The sequence below is a fragment of the Mauremys reevesii genome, linkage group 8 (genome assembly GCF_016161935.1).
Source record: "Mauremys reevesii isolate NIE-2019 linkage group 8, ASM1616193v1, whole genome shotgun sequence".
Lineage (NCBI taxonomy): Eukaryota > Metazoa > Chordata > Testudines > Geoemydidae > Mauremys > Mauremys reevesii.
This window is the reverse complement of record NC_052630.1, coordinates 59,088,066-59,103,728: the sequence shown is the minus strand read 5'-3', so window position 1 is coordinate 59,103,728 and position 15,663 is coordinate 59,088,066. Positions and strand designations below refer to the sequence as shown.

General features: G+C 43.4%; 1 long non-coding RNA gene across 1 annotated transcript in view; it reads right to left on the bottom strand.

Moving 5' to 3' along the window:
* Window positions 1-15,663, bottom strand: part of LOC120371042 — a 70,843-nt gene that overhangs the window by 40,065 nt on the left and 15,115 nt on the right. Inside the window, exon 2 of the long non-coding RNA XR_005584115.1 lies at window positions 15,182-15,291. This is a non-coding gene — a long non-coding RNA (uncharacterized LOC120371042). The remainder of the gene's footprint in view (window positions 1-15,181; window positions 15,292-15,663) is intronic.

Sequence of the window (15,663 nt, the reverse complement as noted above, 5' to 3'; positions counted from 1 at the left end):
GTGTGACAGATGGTCACTTTACACCAAAAATCACAACAATATTGAGGGTACTCCCATTACCAAAGGCCCAGTCGCTTACCCCAGGTCATTGGCTACAGGCATTGTCTTTAGTTTAAGGTTTGAGTACAAATCTTGTAATAAACTAACTAAAGATGTAATAACTAAGAAAATGAATGAGTTACTTACAAGGTTAAAACAGGAAACATACACACAAGTGAGTTACAGTCTTAGATTTAAAAAGGCAATATAAGCTTCTATAATAAGCAGCTGTCCCCCCCGCCCCCCGACCTCCTTTGGGCTGACCCATGCCAAGCAGCATGGTGATCTCTTTCTTATGTTTAGGAATCTTTGCCCGCTCAGAGTCCTGACAGCACAAAGATCCCAATTTCTCCTTGTCAAGGATTTTTATCCCCTTCCCCCACCAGAATGTAAGCTGATGGGATGATTTAATGCACGGGTTTCCCCTTCCCAGAAGGTGTAAGGAATGCAATCCAGGTGGGGCTGTTTTATGACTCTCACATTTCTTGTCCACCAGGCTGCCATCTCTCCTTCTTCTAGTCTCTCTTTAAAACTTATTTATTTAACTCTTCTCATAATCAATGATCTCCCCCATCTCCATTAATTGAAACAGTCTCCCATGTATTTTCTATTTGAGATGGTAAACTATAGTAGAATATCAGTCTATGTTTTGTAAACTTTCATATGTTTATAATACTGTACAAATGCTTAATAATGATGCTAGAAAACTTTTTTTAATTAATCACATACAATAGCCTTCCTTCTAATTACATTAATATTTTCCATTTGCAACACTTGTTTGTATCCAAAAGTGAAAGAACATAAATATCTTGGCACTGCGAGACTAAGGCCATGTCTACAGTACAAAATTATGTCAACCTAATTTATGTCAGCATACAGCCACCATGATTATTAAATCTCTTATGTGTGTCTCCTCACCAGGAGCACTTCTATTGACTGTATTGTCAGTGTGGGGCACTTTGGGGTAGCTCCTGAAAGCCAGTAATGGTCAACAGACACAACACAGTGATTCTCTGGCACTTTGTTACTAAATCGGCGTAGAGAGGCACTTATATTGACGGGAGCCAAATTTAAGTTAATCTTAATTAGAGAAGCACCTTACATGAACCTAACTGTGCAATTTAACCCGGGCCTAAGGCAGATCACATTGTTGAAAGTAGCTACAAGTTCTGAAGTAAAGTTTTCACCGGAATAGTTCCTTAGTATTTTAACTACATAGATAATATTGCACATAATACATATCTTGGATTCCCCCACCCCCAGTTTCATTACATAACACTTTTCCCACGGTACATTACAAAGCCTACTTATCTAGCTATGTTTCAAGTGTGTTCAGCATAATTTCTGATGTCTGTGGTCCATATGATGACAGTCACCCTCTACCCCATCCTAGTTTTGCACCGGCTAATTTAATCACTCTTCTGTTCCCTTTTCCTGGCTACTAATAAAGAGGAGAAAATTGGTCTGCACATAATATCAGTACCTATGATACTCCATTAGTGACTTCCATCTATACTAAACTGCTGCCCCCGCACTAAGTACTTGACAAGAGATTTAACACTAATTTAAGTTTCTGCAGCACCTTTCATCATGACAGTTCCTTAAGTTGATACAGAGTATATATACACACACAAGAATCACTTTGACTTGGAAAAAACAGAGCTCAATTCAATAAGGAACCTAAACACACAAGTAATTCCATTCCTTCAGTAGAAACCCTCTTCTGCTTAAAGTTAAGCATGTGCATAAGCATGAATCAGGGAGATATGAACAGTGTGATATAGAAGGCCTTGAAGATAAAACAGCCATATTAATTGTTTTATGATCTCAGTTTAATCCTACATTTAACATATTAAGTTTCTACTGTCTCACTATTTCTTCCCATCATCACCATCATCTTTTATTATACCTCAAGACTAAAATAATAAATTCATCCATTTCTAGTTCCTACATTAAGTACTGAATAGGCATTAACAAGAGCAATCCCATGTATATTAATATTTTGCTCTATTTACTCCTTCCTTTTAATGTGTCCCACTTTAATTGGCCAGCTGAAAACTCCATAAATGTAACTTTTCCCTTTCCACAAACATATTAAGTTTCCAATATCTAATGCTGCTTCTTTTGATCAGGTTATTGATAGTACAAAAGTATTTTAGAAGGAATGTTCTATCAAGATATTATCCTATAATTCCAAGACGTAACATTTCTACCCCGCTGTATTCATCCAGGACACTGAGTCTTATTTCAGTTACTTCCAAACTCAGAAAGGCTGCTAGTTCACCTTTGTTTGTCTGATTTCACATAGTCATCCAAAGTAACTCAGTGTTGTTGTTGTTAGTGTGGTAGCACCTACAGACCTCAATCAGGTCATTGTACCAATGTATCTATCATCCACTGATGGACTGTTGTCTGGCATCCACTAATTTTTCATTGTCCCATTCATTGTTGCATCAACCTTTTATGCAAAATTGTTTTAATTGGTTAAAGGGGGGGGGGGTTAGAAATAAAAACCACTTTCATCCTTCTCACCCCACATTTTTATATGAAAATATTCACCCCACTCTCCAGTTCTTTGTTATAAAAAAATGCTCTTTAAATTTCTGTATCAATACTCGCTCTGACTGACCCTGTTGCTTTCAGGTCTTTCAGCCTTATTCTCTAAATGTAATTTCCCCCTACAAATGTTCTTTTGTGTCCTCCAGGATCCCACCCAACAGTCTCAGTGCCCAGCAACACTTCCTCTAGCTGAGGAAAATGCCAAATCAGACACAAGACTAGAGTCTGAGCTCCAAGGGCTAGGCTGAAATTTTATAGCCCTGCAGCCTGAGCACTGAGAGCTTGACTCTCCTATTGCTCATGCTAGGCACATGCTAAGCTATCAAGACAGCCCTGTCAGAAAATAGGCTGCGTCTAGGCTACAAAAAACAGTACCTTGCTAGAATGTGTTAGGTTAACACTAGAGCACTCCAACAACACATCTTAGTCTAGACAAGGCTTAAATGTCTAATGTGGTTACCTTCAGCCTCTCCGGACAAAATCCGGACCAGCTGATCCCAGTTGAACTCAACTCTCAACAGCTTCCAGGTGCTTGAAGAAACATCTGGCATCAAACCTACACTTCTCCTTAGGTTTCTCTAAGAATATTTAGGGCTTTCAAAATTATAAAAACAACCACTGTAAACCAGAAAAAAATTTATAAACGTATCTCTTTCAGTATGAATAATCTGAAGTCACAATTTGATTGGGAAAGGGAGTCAAATGGGAAGATCCATTTCTTTTAAGAGACTACAACACATCAACTATGAAGTGCTTGCCATTGAAAAAGTAGGTTAGCATTGTATATAAAATCTGATCAGAGCCTTTCATGCAGTGAAGAAACAGGTTATCAAAAATTCAGGCAGAAGAAAAATTACTATAAGCAGTTCTCAATAACCCTGTGTGCCTTAACATTGCTCTGAAAAGTACTAGGAGCTCTGCAACTGTCTTGTAGAGAAAATAGCTAAAGAGAAATGTGTCAGTCTCAAAATGGCAAGACTGAAAATTTCCTTTTTTAAAAAAAATATTAAGTCTAATATGAAGTGCTGTATACTTATTTTGAACAGCACTGTTGAACCTTTGCTTGCTGCTCTGAGTATGGGATAATGCATAGCTGTACCATGCAAGGAAGAGTTGGTAACGATATCCCTTTGTTCCTGAGGGAGGGAGGGAGAGAAGTAATTCATTACAGCCTTTTTGTCACCATAGTGTAAACTCCTCCTTGCACTGGATCAGATGTGCTGGCCAGCACACTGGCAGCAGAACCAAGATACCACCTATTCCTCACCCCCTCCAGTCACTCCTGAAGGTGGAAGAGTATTGGATGCATCACTCTACTGAAGGGAAGGATGTTCCAGTGACTAGAGCAGCAGCCTAGGCTGCGGGAGACCTGGGTTCACTTCTTTGCTCTGTCACAGACTATCTGTATAACCTTGGGCTTGCCACTTTGTTTCAGTTCCTCATCTGTAAAATGGAGATAATACTTCCTTACCTCCCAAGATTGTTGTGAGAATGAATACATTAAAAGATCATGAGACACTCAGATACTACAGTGACCAGAGCAATAGAAGTACCACAGATAGTACTGTGCTGGCCCTAAGATACGTGGGAACCTTAATGCAGCTGCAGAGGAGTAATGCAAGCTGTATTGGAGTCAGTCACAATCAAGTGTCTGGCTTTTCTTATTCTTTGCACTACAGAATTGCAGTCAGCAACAAGTATTTTTTGTTGTTGTTGTTGTTCTGTGAAAGCCAATGCTATGGCCCCTGCTTATAGGAGAAATGCAACAAAAATCATCAGCAAGTCATGTTATTTCAGTAGCGACTGCTTCCTTTCTGTACGGAAGGGACTATCATGCCAGGGCCAGCTGAAAAAGAACATTAAAACAAAACCAAAAAAGGCAATTTATTCTCCCAGAAATTTTCCGCTTCTACCCTGGTCATTACTGAAGCTATTTGTGTTAGAATAAAAGCCTTCCCTCACTCTGCAATCCTGCTTCTCCTGCTGCTCTATCCTGCAGGGAAAGTCTAATTTTCTATTGTTGATATCAGTCTGTTGCCATAGGAGAGAGTGCTAATGTCACAAATTTGAGATCATTACTTCACTTTAAGACTATGTAGGAGTAAGTAGGCTACAGAAATAAAAATTGTGTTTAAACAGTGATCTGTGTAGTTTTGTGTGTCAGTCACACTGGAGAACCTCCTTATGGCCAGGCATAGTGTAGGGGCTCTCCACCCATTTGGCACTCTCTGCTAACAGCTATTCTGGTCTCCCAGTGGGCTGCCTCTTCCCTTGACTCAGCCCTTCAAAGAAGTCATGATTAATATCCACCCGTTCCAGCGGAACAGCCCCACAAAGAAGGGTCTAATGTCCTTATATCAGGTCTCCAGCCCCAAATCTGGGCCCAGGAGCCCTTGCAAACCCTTGTCCTTGGGTTTTCAGTCATTCTTATCTCCTTCTCGGTGGCATCACACTACCCTCTATACAACACTGGGTTCCAGCCCAGGGACCCTAAAATCAGGAGCCACGGTCTGCTCCTTCAGACTACTGACTGCTACTTCCCTGGGCTTCTTCCTGTTGTAGCCCTTCCCCCCCGCACCAGCCTCTCAGGGCCAGGACTCTCACGGATTTCCCTGGAATCCCCTAACAAAAACCCCAAGCCAAAAGTATAAACTTAAAACAATTTCTGCCCTTCTTGGGCTTGAGTTTCCCTCCTCTTCCCCCCACTCTGTTCCTCAACTGAGGCCTCCCTGGAATACCAAATCCTGCCCTTTTATCATGGCTCACCACTGGAGCCTCTTCCACTTCAGTGACTTCTTTGCCTGTCTGCAGACTTCCTTACTCAGGAGAGGATCCCAGGGCCATCTGTCTTCCTGCTCTCTCCACTCTAACCTAGAGAGTGACTGCAGAGTTCCTCCCTGAAACCTGCTTCTGCACTGAACTTCCTGCTTTTATATGAACTATCCAGCTCATTCCCCAGCTAGGACTACTGCTCAGTTAAATCTGTCTCTCCCTCCAGGTGCAGCCAGGTAATAGAGTTGGCTTCTCAGGGTATGTGTGGGATACACATCCCATCACAGTTTCATAACTGGGTAGAAAGGAAATTAAGAAACTGTATGAAGGTTATATCTATTGAGTAGATAAGTGTGACATTTTAAAGTTTTAACCAGCATGAAACTCACACTTTAAAGGCCACTGTTAATATTACAATGGAAGCACTGGCCATGGTTCCATAATTAAAGCGTCTTTTTGTGAGCCCTTTGCCCTATCTAACTTTATGTTCGAGTGGCTGCCAAGTGTCTGGTTGCCAGGCATCCAGTTTTCAAGTGGAATGCCCAGTCAAAAAGGGACCCTAGTGGCTCTGGTCGGCAGCGCAGCGGCGATCTGGGGCTAAGGGAGGCTCCCTGCCTACCTTAGCTCCGCACAGCTTCCAGAAGCGGCCACCAGGGCCCCGTGATCCCTGGACGAATGGGCAGCCAAGGAGGCTCCATGCGCTGCCCCCTGCCCTGAGGGCCGTCTTTGCAGCTCCCATAGGCAAGGAACCATGACCAATTGAAGATGCAGGTGCGGAGCCTCCCTGGCTGCCCATGCGTCTAGGGGCTGCAGGGCCACTTTCTGGGAGCTGCGGGTAAGTGCCACCATGACCCCACACCTTCTCCTGCACCCCAATCCCCTGCCCAGAGTCCCCTCCCACACCCAAACCCCCTCCCCAAGCCTGCACCCCCCCCAACATCATGCCCCAGTCACCTCCTGCACCCCAAGCCCCTCATCCTCAGCCCCACCCCAGAACGCACACACCCTTCAGTGGTTATCAAACTTCCCTCACATTGTGAAAGCGCCATACTGCACTGACACCTACTGGGAACCTAATCTGCTTCTGAAAGATTTGGGGAAGTAGAAGGAAACTGGCTCATAGATGAATCAGTTAAACTCTTCTGTGCTGAAAACTTTACACAGGATTTTCTATAGTGTTCATCATCAACCTAACGTCCACTGAAGAATTATTTTCTACCTGATAGGTATTTAAACATCTGTGAGCAAAGGCAAGATTTTGTAGGTTATTTTGTGATACAAGTTGTGACTAGTATTTTATATATCTTGATATGTAATATGACTTGGACTATGCCTGTCCATCCATATGTGAACTTGGGTCTGGGCCTTCAGAACCACAGAGGGTTACATATTCCCTTGCCTAATTACGCCACAGAATAGGTGAGTGTGGGGAACAATTAGAACCTTGGCTCCACCCTCCAACTCACTGGGCAGCACAGTTGAGCTGGCATAGAATGGGTAGAGGTTTACTGCTGGTATAGGCCAGAAATATTACTTGCCCATGGAAAGGAGTGAAAAGGAAGGGAATTAAGGTTTACCATGGGCTGTGTCATTGTGAACAAAACCATCCCCATTATTTCTGAGTTTGTAATGAGATTTTTTTCACAAAAATGTATATTAAAGGTGTGGGTTTTTTTCAAGCCAGTATAATGTAAGTTAATTATGTTTTGTTTTTTTGGAATAATACAGATTTATCAGTACTGTCTCTGCCACCATGGGAAGTACTTGTGCTCATATTTCTAGCATATTCTTTTTCACATTTTTCCCCCAACACCATTTTTTCCTAACCATCACATCCTATTTTATATACTCTACAAACAACTCTAATTAGACACCTGGCATTAAAGATGATATGATGCCATAATTTGCTCATTCACCTAGGGAAAAGAAAATGTTGCTGTGTGAAAAGCTAGGCACAGCAAACCCTTCAAATCTGGCAATTCTTTCCCATGTTTAAGATAGTGTGTGGGTGTGGAGGACTGGTGTGGGGGAGGGAAATACCTTCATGATGTTGTTCATTTTCGTTTTGAATAGGAGTTTTGTACTGAAATAAAATGAAGCTTTAGAGGTACTGAAACCCAAATGCAAACTTTTGCTTGCTAACAAAGTTTTCCCCCCTACAAGACTACATCCTCACTGTTCCCTAGCTCTGAGACTCAGAGCTAAAAGGAAATGCTGAAGCCCATTGGAAACATTAGAAGCCGGGTTTTGTTGTTGTTTTTTTAAACGAAGCAAGCAGCAAATGACTCCTAATAGGATAAAAATGAGTGAACATACAATGTTTAAGCAGTTAGTATAGCAACCCCACCATATGTGGTGATGAAGTTGGCCAATGAGATCCCTCCTGGCTAGGAATCAGTCCTTAGGTAAGTAGGCCCTTGCTATGACTTAGTTCAAGGCTGCCTCAATTAACTGTATGGTTTGTGTGGATGTTAATATGGACTTGTCTAAATTCACTTGAAGTCCTAGGCAATGGAAGAGTTGAAGAGCAGTGTTGGTGGTTGTTTGTACTTCCTAGCATGACCAACCCATGAGCAGCCATTTTTCTGGGTAAGGAAATATTGCTTTCCCTTGTCTGTGGGGGTATGTGACCACCACTGCATGGGCTTTTGTAAATACTCTTATGGCTGTGGAGAAGTAGAAAGGAAGCACCCTGTATTAAAAGTGCTCCTGGCTCATTGTGAAGTGCTGGAACCTTTTGTGAGCAGAGTGACTGTCCAAATGAAAATACACTTCCTTCAAATCAAGGGTTGTAAACCAGTCATCTGAGGTATTAAAGAGGCCAAAGTGGTCATTCTGAACTTTGAGTATCATATAAAGACATTTGACTGTCTCAAGTCCAGAATGGGTCTCCAACCCCAGTTCTTTTTGTGAATGAGGAAGTAATTGGAGTACAAGTCATTCCCTTTTAGAGAGGATGGAATGTATTCTATTGCCCCCACTTGAAGAAAGGAGTACACCTCTTTAAGAATCCTTTCATGTCATGGGAAAAAAAAGGTGGGGAGGGAGGAAGTCATTCTAGGCTGTAGCTTTTTGATATAATACCCAGCACCAATTTGTCCATTATGATGGTCCACTACTTTAGGAAGAAAATGATCAGTTGGTCACCAAATGGGATGCTAGCAGCCATTACAGAGCCTGGCTGTGGACCCTCGAGTGCCACTTCAAAATGTCTTTTCTGGAGGTGGTGGAGATGATAAGTGCTTACTCCACTGGTACTTCACTGCTTCTTGGGAGGTTCATATGTCCTCTGCTGGAAAAAAGACTGAGGCAGTGGGTGATGATGAGGTAGAGGCAGTCTAGAATACTTTCTCCTGGGTGCCAAAGTATAAATACCCAAAGAGTGGGAAGTAGCTCAGGAGTTTTTGAAGAGACCCATCAGTGTTAAGCCTAATAAGTTGGTACCCTCAAGGGGAGATCATCAATGGTGGTCTGGATCTCTTTGGGAAAACCAGACTCCTGCATCAATGACACTCTTCTCATGACTATTGTGGTAGCCATGGAGCATGCGCTGCTGTGTTGGCTATAACAAGGGACTCCTGGAGGGACGTTTGTGCAACTTGCTTTCCCTCATCCAGGATGACCAGGAACTGAGGTCTGCATTTTTGTGGGAGCTGGTTCACAAATTACAATAGCTTATTGTAATTTAAAAATACATATTTGATGTCCTCCTGGCTTCTTCAGGCTGTGATCTCCAGTGTGCACATGACCGTTTTGTACAGAATGTGAAGTGGCTGGGATGAGAATGAGAACCTCCAAATTGGAAGTCATGATCCTATCCTGCAAGAAATTAGATTGTTCTCTCCAAGTGAGCTAGGAGCCATTGCTCTTCGTGGATGAGCTCAAGAATCTAGTCTCGTTCACTAGTGATGGTAAGCGGGAGTGTAAGATTGACTGGTAGATTGGTGTGGCAGCGGCAGAGATATGGATGCTGTACTGATCTGTGGTGCTGAAGCATAGGGTGACCAGATGTCCTGATTTTATAGGGACAGTCCCAATATCTGGGGCTTTGTTTTATATAGGCACCTATTACCCCTCACCCCAATCCCAATTTTTCACACTTGCTGTCTAGTCACCCTACTGAATCAGGAGCTGAATTCTTGGATGAAGCTCTCAGTTTACAGGTCGATGTATGTCCCCATCCTCACCTATGGTCATGAACTATGGTTAATGACCAAAATGACTAGATCACAGGCACAAGCAGTGTAAATGAGGCTTCTCTGCAGGGTGGATGGGCTACTCTGAGACAGGGTGAGAGGCTCAGCAATTCAGGAGAACCTTGGGGTAGAGCTGTTACTCCTTCAGATTGAGTAGAGCCAGCTGAGGTGGCTCAGGACACCTGATAAGGATGTGTCCTAGGAGGCTTCCTTTGGAACTCTACTGGGCATATCCTACTGATAGGAGGTCCTGAGGCCAACTCAGGCCACGTTGGAGGGATTATATCTCCTGGGTGGTCTGGGAATGCATGTGAATTCCCTAGGAGGAGCTAGAACCTGTTGCTGAGAAAAGGGAGGTCTGGTCCTCCCTACTCTCCATGATGCTGCTGCAACCCTCACCAGGAAAAGCAGCATAAAGGGAAAAGGGAAAACAAAGAAGATGATGAAATTTGAATATTAAAGCATGGTGGTTAGCTATCCAGAATGCTAAGGTAGCCAAAGCAAACAGCTTCCTTCCAAAAAGGTCTAGTCATTTGGTGTATATCTGGTGGGGTGAAATTGGGCTGTAGCTGACTTTGTTCTGTAACCACCTGTATACAACACCAGGGAATTTGGGCTTGGGTGGAAAGAATGTTTCCCCCATTCCAAGATAGTGGAATCTAAGTAATATTTCTGAGACCACTTTGGGGCTGGGGCACAGGACACAGATGTATGCCATAGTACTTTGGCAGGTTCCCAGAATGCTTCATTAAATTAGAAGTGCTACTTTAGATGGACCTGTAGCCTAAAGTATGTCTGGGAGCTTGTTGATTGAATCCCAGACGTCCTCCAGAAGGAATCTGGATAGTGTCTGCAATTATCCTGAGAAGTCCTGGTACTGCTTAAATTGTCTAGAGGAGAGGTAGAGGCTGGTGATAATGCCTTTTCTGGAGAGGACAAGTACAGTACTGCTGGTGAATCCGTTGGTACGGTTGATCTTCCTCCATCAACTGCTTTCATGGAGATTGTGTTTCTTCACCTGGTAGTGTCCATTGCTGGGTGCACAATGCAAGTTCCTCATTCTTGGGTGCCTAGAAGTATGGATTCCATGGACTCCAATAAGATTGACATGATTGATAGTAGGGGAATGGAAGTAGTCCCGATGGTGGCTACCATAGATGCCTGGGCCAGATTGCTGTTTATGTGGGTGGGGAGGTAGAGTGGATCTGGAAGCCTTGACTGGACTGATAGTCCTATTGTCTAGCTGGAGGGACCATTGGTAATGGCTCATATTTATCCGATGAATAGCCCTCCTCATTACATCATTAAGGCTGGAGATACCATAGTATCCAGACCCGTCCGATCAGAAGTGGGTGGAAAAGAGACTGATGCCAAGCCTCCAGTTCCCAGTAGGCCCCCGTATTGGCAAATGTTAGGTTGACTGAGTGAGGACTTCCTGTAACAGTATTGTATCTGCAGAAGTTACAGGTCTGCATAGATAACGAAGTCCTCCAGGAAAACATATTGAGGACCCGCCTGAGATAGTTGCCCAGTTCTTGACTTTGTCAGGACCACTGATGCAATCTTAGGACTGGTCCACACTAAGAAGCGGGGTCGAACTAGGATACGCAAATTCAGCTATGTGAATAGCGTAGCTGAATTCGAAGTACCCTAGTTCGAACTACTCACCCGTCCAGACGCCGCGGAATCGAAGTCCGCGGCTCCAAGGTCGACTCCGCCACCGCTGTTTGCAGTGGTGGAGTACCGGAGTTGACCGCGGCGCTTCTGGAGTTCGAACTATCGCGTCCAGATTAGACACAATAGTTCGAACTCCGAGAAGTCGAACTCACCGCGTCGACCCAGCAGGTAAGTGTAGACTAGCCCTTAGAGACAGAAGGTCAGTGTGTGTATAGTACAGGCAAGCAGGGGTAGAATGGTCCTTCCTGCCCATTTGAGGCACAGACATTGTTCATGGTCTGTATATATATGGTTTCAGGGCACTGAGAGCGCTCAGTATCTTCAATGTTGTCTTTGCTGAACAGGCTCTGACTGCATCCATTCTAGGGTATGAAGTCTCTGGTGGTGCTGAGGAAGGGATGAAGTGGAGGACTTATGTGGGGAAGTTTGTGTCTCTTTCATATCTCCACTTCACAGAATCCTTGTGTTTGAAGGAGATTTGAATGACTGGTACCAGAAACTTACAGCAAACTGCCTGATGGTTTTGGATGAGAGGGAGGGTCCAAGGCAGAAAGCTCCATAAGGTGCCTGTGGAGCCTGAAATCATGAGCTTTTGTGGTGCATGAAGGGAAGGTGCAGCAGATACCATACTTTGAGGGGATGTGCATTTCTCCAAGGCAGTACAGACAAATTTCTTGAGGTTCACTCACTGGGAAAACCCTGGGGCATGACAGGTGATGTTTAAAACCTGGCACCCTAGATACAACACCCTAAAGAAAAGGGGGCAACTAGCAGGGGAAGCCCCCCCAATCTCCAACTAACATGCTCTAAACTAACTAAGAATACTTTTTACAATTTACAGCTCCTAGATGAAAACCAGAGAGAAGAAAGGGATACAGGAGCTTTTGTTCCAGACTGCAAGTGTCAGAAAAGCAACTGGGGGCAGTCGGTCTACACTACTGTTTATGCCTTTGGGTAGAAGTATGAGGAGGTACACAGCATGCAGATGTAGACCAGCAGACACTGCTGTTGAAGAATTTCTGGTCCCAGATTCACGGAGCATGAATACATTCACAGTGAATACTTATAGGGACCGGCACTCGAAGTAGAAACAATAGGTTATCCAAAAATTGTGTGCAATTGTGAATGAGGTAGTAGAGCCAAAGTTTAACCCCTTAGGAATAGATTTATTGGAGACTGAAATAAGAATAAAATAAAGAAAACAGCAAGAAAAGGTATATAAGGAAGCAGCTAGAATCACTAAACTTGAAATGTGAAACAGCAACAGCTTCATCTGTGCCTCTGGCAAAGTGACATCTGATATGACTAAAGTAACATCATAGTTATGTCAGGGGACTGCTACCTCCTTCTGTCCCATCTGCCTGCTGTCTTACTGAGCACTTGAAAGCATGTTTGGGTCACAAACACCTTAAAGAAGTAGCAGTTCTATCATTAGAGCACTGTCGTGCTCACAGTAATAAGCTCTTATGTAGTGCTTTTCATCTCCAGACACTTTACAAAGGAGGTCAGTATTATTATTCTCTTTTTACTGATGGGGAATCAGACATGGAGAAGTGAAGTGACTTGCCCAAGATCAGCCACTAGGCAGGCTCATAACAGAACTCAAATCCCCTCAGTCTCAGTCCTGTGCTCTATGCCACAGGCCACACTATTTCACTGAAAGTGAGGAATTATAATTACTGTTCTATTCACTGATCTTCATCCTAGTTTTATCTGCCATCAACAGCAGTTCATTTCACAGAACAGATCTTCTAGACATAGAGATCTATGCAGGGGCAGATGCTGTGGTGCTGCAGTCTGTACCGTAGAGTGCATTTAAGTACTGAACGCCAAAGCAGTACACAGCTAAACAGCCCAACAGCAGAGGTGCAGGACATGAATGCATGTTCAGCCAAGGTGGGTTTCAGTGACTCCACTGAAAACTGAGTTAGAGATGCCACTACCATTGACAAATACTTAACAAAAAGGGAAAACTATTTACTGGTTGAACTTAAATATTTACATAGAATGATTTAGCTAATGGACAATATTTAAAATACCTGTGACTAATATATGCTGACTAGCATATAAACATATACTGTATAGGGATATAGCCTGAACTGGCCTATAGCATAAGTGAACAGGATTATGGATAGTATCCCATAACTCAGGGGTCGGCAACGTATGGTATGCGTGCCAAAGATGGCATGCAAGTCAATTTGTAATGGCACGCTGCTAGCTGCTGGAGTCCTGACAGGCAGCAGCGTGCCATTAAAAAACCTGCCCGGCCCGGCCTGCTCTTCTCTGCCCCCTGCTCCTCCCGCCCCCTGCCCCCCACATCCTGACTCTTGCACCCCTCACATCCCCACCCCCACCCTGAGCACAAAACGGGAGCTCATGCACGCCCCCATACATTCCCACCTGCACCCCTCACACCAAATGGGAGCTGCCCAAGTAAGTGCCCCACACCCAAAGCACCTGCCCCAACCCTGAGCCCCCTCCCTCATTCTAGCTCCTGGCCAGACCCTTCACCCCCAGCCCTGTGCTCAGTGCCCTCCCACCCTCAGCTCAGTGCAGAGAGACGAAGAGAATGGGCCAGAAACAGGGATAAGGTAGGTACCCACTGTATGAGGGCAAGGCCAGGACCCCAGACCGGCAGCGGGCTGAGCGGGTCCGGCAGCCAAGATCCTGGCTGGCAGGAGCCGGCGGATGGAACCCCTGAACGGCAGTGGGCTGAGCAGCTTAGCCCACTGCTGGTCTGGGGTTCTGGCTGCTGGACCCTTGCCAGCTGGGGTCCTGGCCGCAGGCCCACCCAGCCCGCTGCCGGCCTAGGTGAACAGAACCCTAGACCAGGAGTGGGCTGAGCAGGCTGTCAGTGTAAGATCAACATTTTAATTTAATTTTAAATGAAGCTTCTTAAACATTTTGAAAACCTTGTTTATTTTAGAATACAGCAATAGTTTAGTTATATGATGTATAGAACTATAGAGCGAGACCTTCTAAAAAACATTAAAATGTATTACCGACACACGAAACCTTAAATTAAAGTGAATAAATGAAGACTCGGCACAGCACTTCTGAAAGGTTGCCGACCTCTACCATAACTTCTCACATTTGATGAAATAAGCATTTGGCACAAACGTATAGGAAACTTGTTAAAATCAAGGTCATTCACACTCTGTCATAGTACAAGGCAGGGATCAGTACCTGGAATGCTCCAGGTGTCCCAAACAAATATAAGGAAGGAACAGAACAACAGGTTAGGGAACTGGAACAAACTAATGGGTTGAATTTTAGTCATGTGTAAAGAAATGTATAACTTGTAAAATCATATAAATACCACCAACTGAAGTATGCAACTTGGAGAGCACACCTTCTATGTAAGGTGAATGTGACATCACTACAAGGGACTGTTCTTCAGAGACTGCTGTTGTAAAGAACCTTTTCTCCTGTATCATATTAATAAACCTGACTGACACAGGTTATTTGGTCTCTTGAGTATGTTTCAAAACAAAATAATGAACTAAAGTGTGGTCAACCAATTGACTATATAATTTATCAACACCTCCTTAGTTAAAAATCTAAGTTGTGGCTGTCTACTTGATGTGAACAATGTCCCTTTAAGGATATATATATTTTCTCGATAAAGAAATAGTGAGGGATTTTTCCACTCATTTCTAAACCCCTTTTCCCCCAACTGATAAATGATTTTAAAGATCAAAAGGCCAGTTCTTATTTGCTATTTTAATTTTTTTTTTAAATAAAGCTTTCTAACAATGATAAGCCCCTGACCTTCAGAAGGTCCTATTCATTTGGCTTAATAACTTCCAGTCTAGTAGATAAGCAAATTTCAGATTACTACTAATTTAATTCCAATGAAGTCAAGACATTTCCGGCAGAACTCCATTCGTTGTATACAGCCCAGTAGCATGAAAATTCAAACGGCAAGAAGTACTTACTTTCCACGAATTAGCTGTTACAGCTAGTGATTAATGTCATTAATCTTGGTGGGCACCTTGTTGTGGAAAAGTGATGTCTCATATACTCTTTAGAACCCAGGTGGCAGAAGCTGTAGAAATGAAAAGCACAATTAATAATGAAAAGATGAATAACTCTCTAGTGAGCGGAGGTTTAGTTAACATTTTATTATAGCACTGCAGCTAAGGAAGATCCTGAACTTTTCTGGACAAAGTGGAACCTAGTACACCCTGATTTTGCACTGGCTTGCAGCTTGTATTGACATTTTTACCTCTGTGCAATATAGAGATAAAACATCTCTCTGAGTCTGCCAAGGACACGTGTGACAAAGAACCAAAATGAAGGACACAAAAAATTATTCATTCAGGACACCAAGTGTGGTCTGATTCACTTTATTTGGTGTGAATAGCCCTTCTATAATCGCTATCTCAGGTTTCTTCATTTCAGCAATAAAAGTGACAGG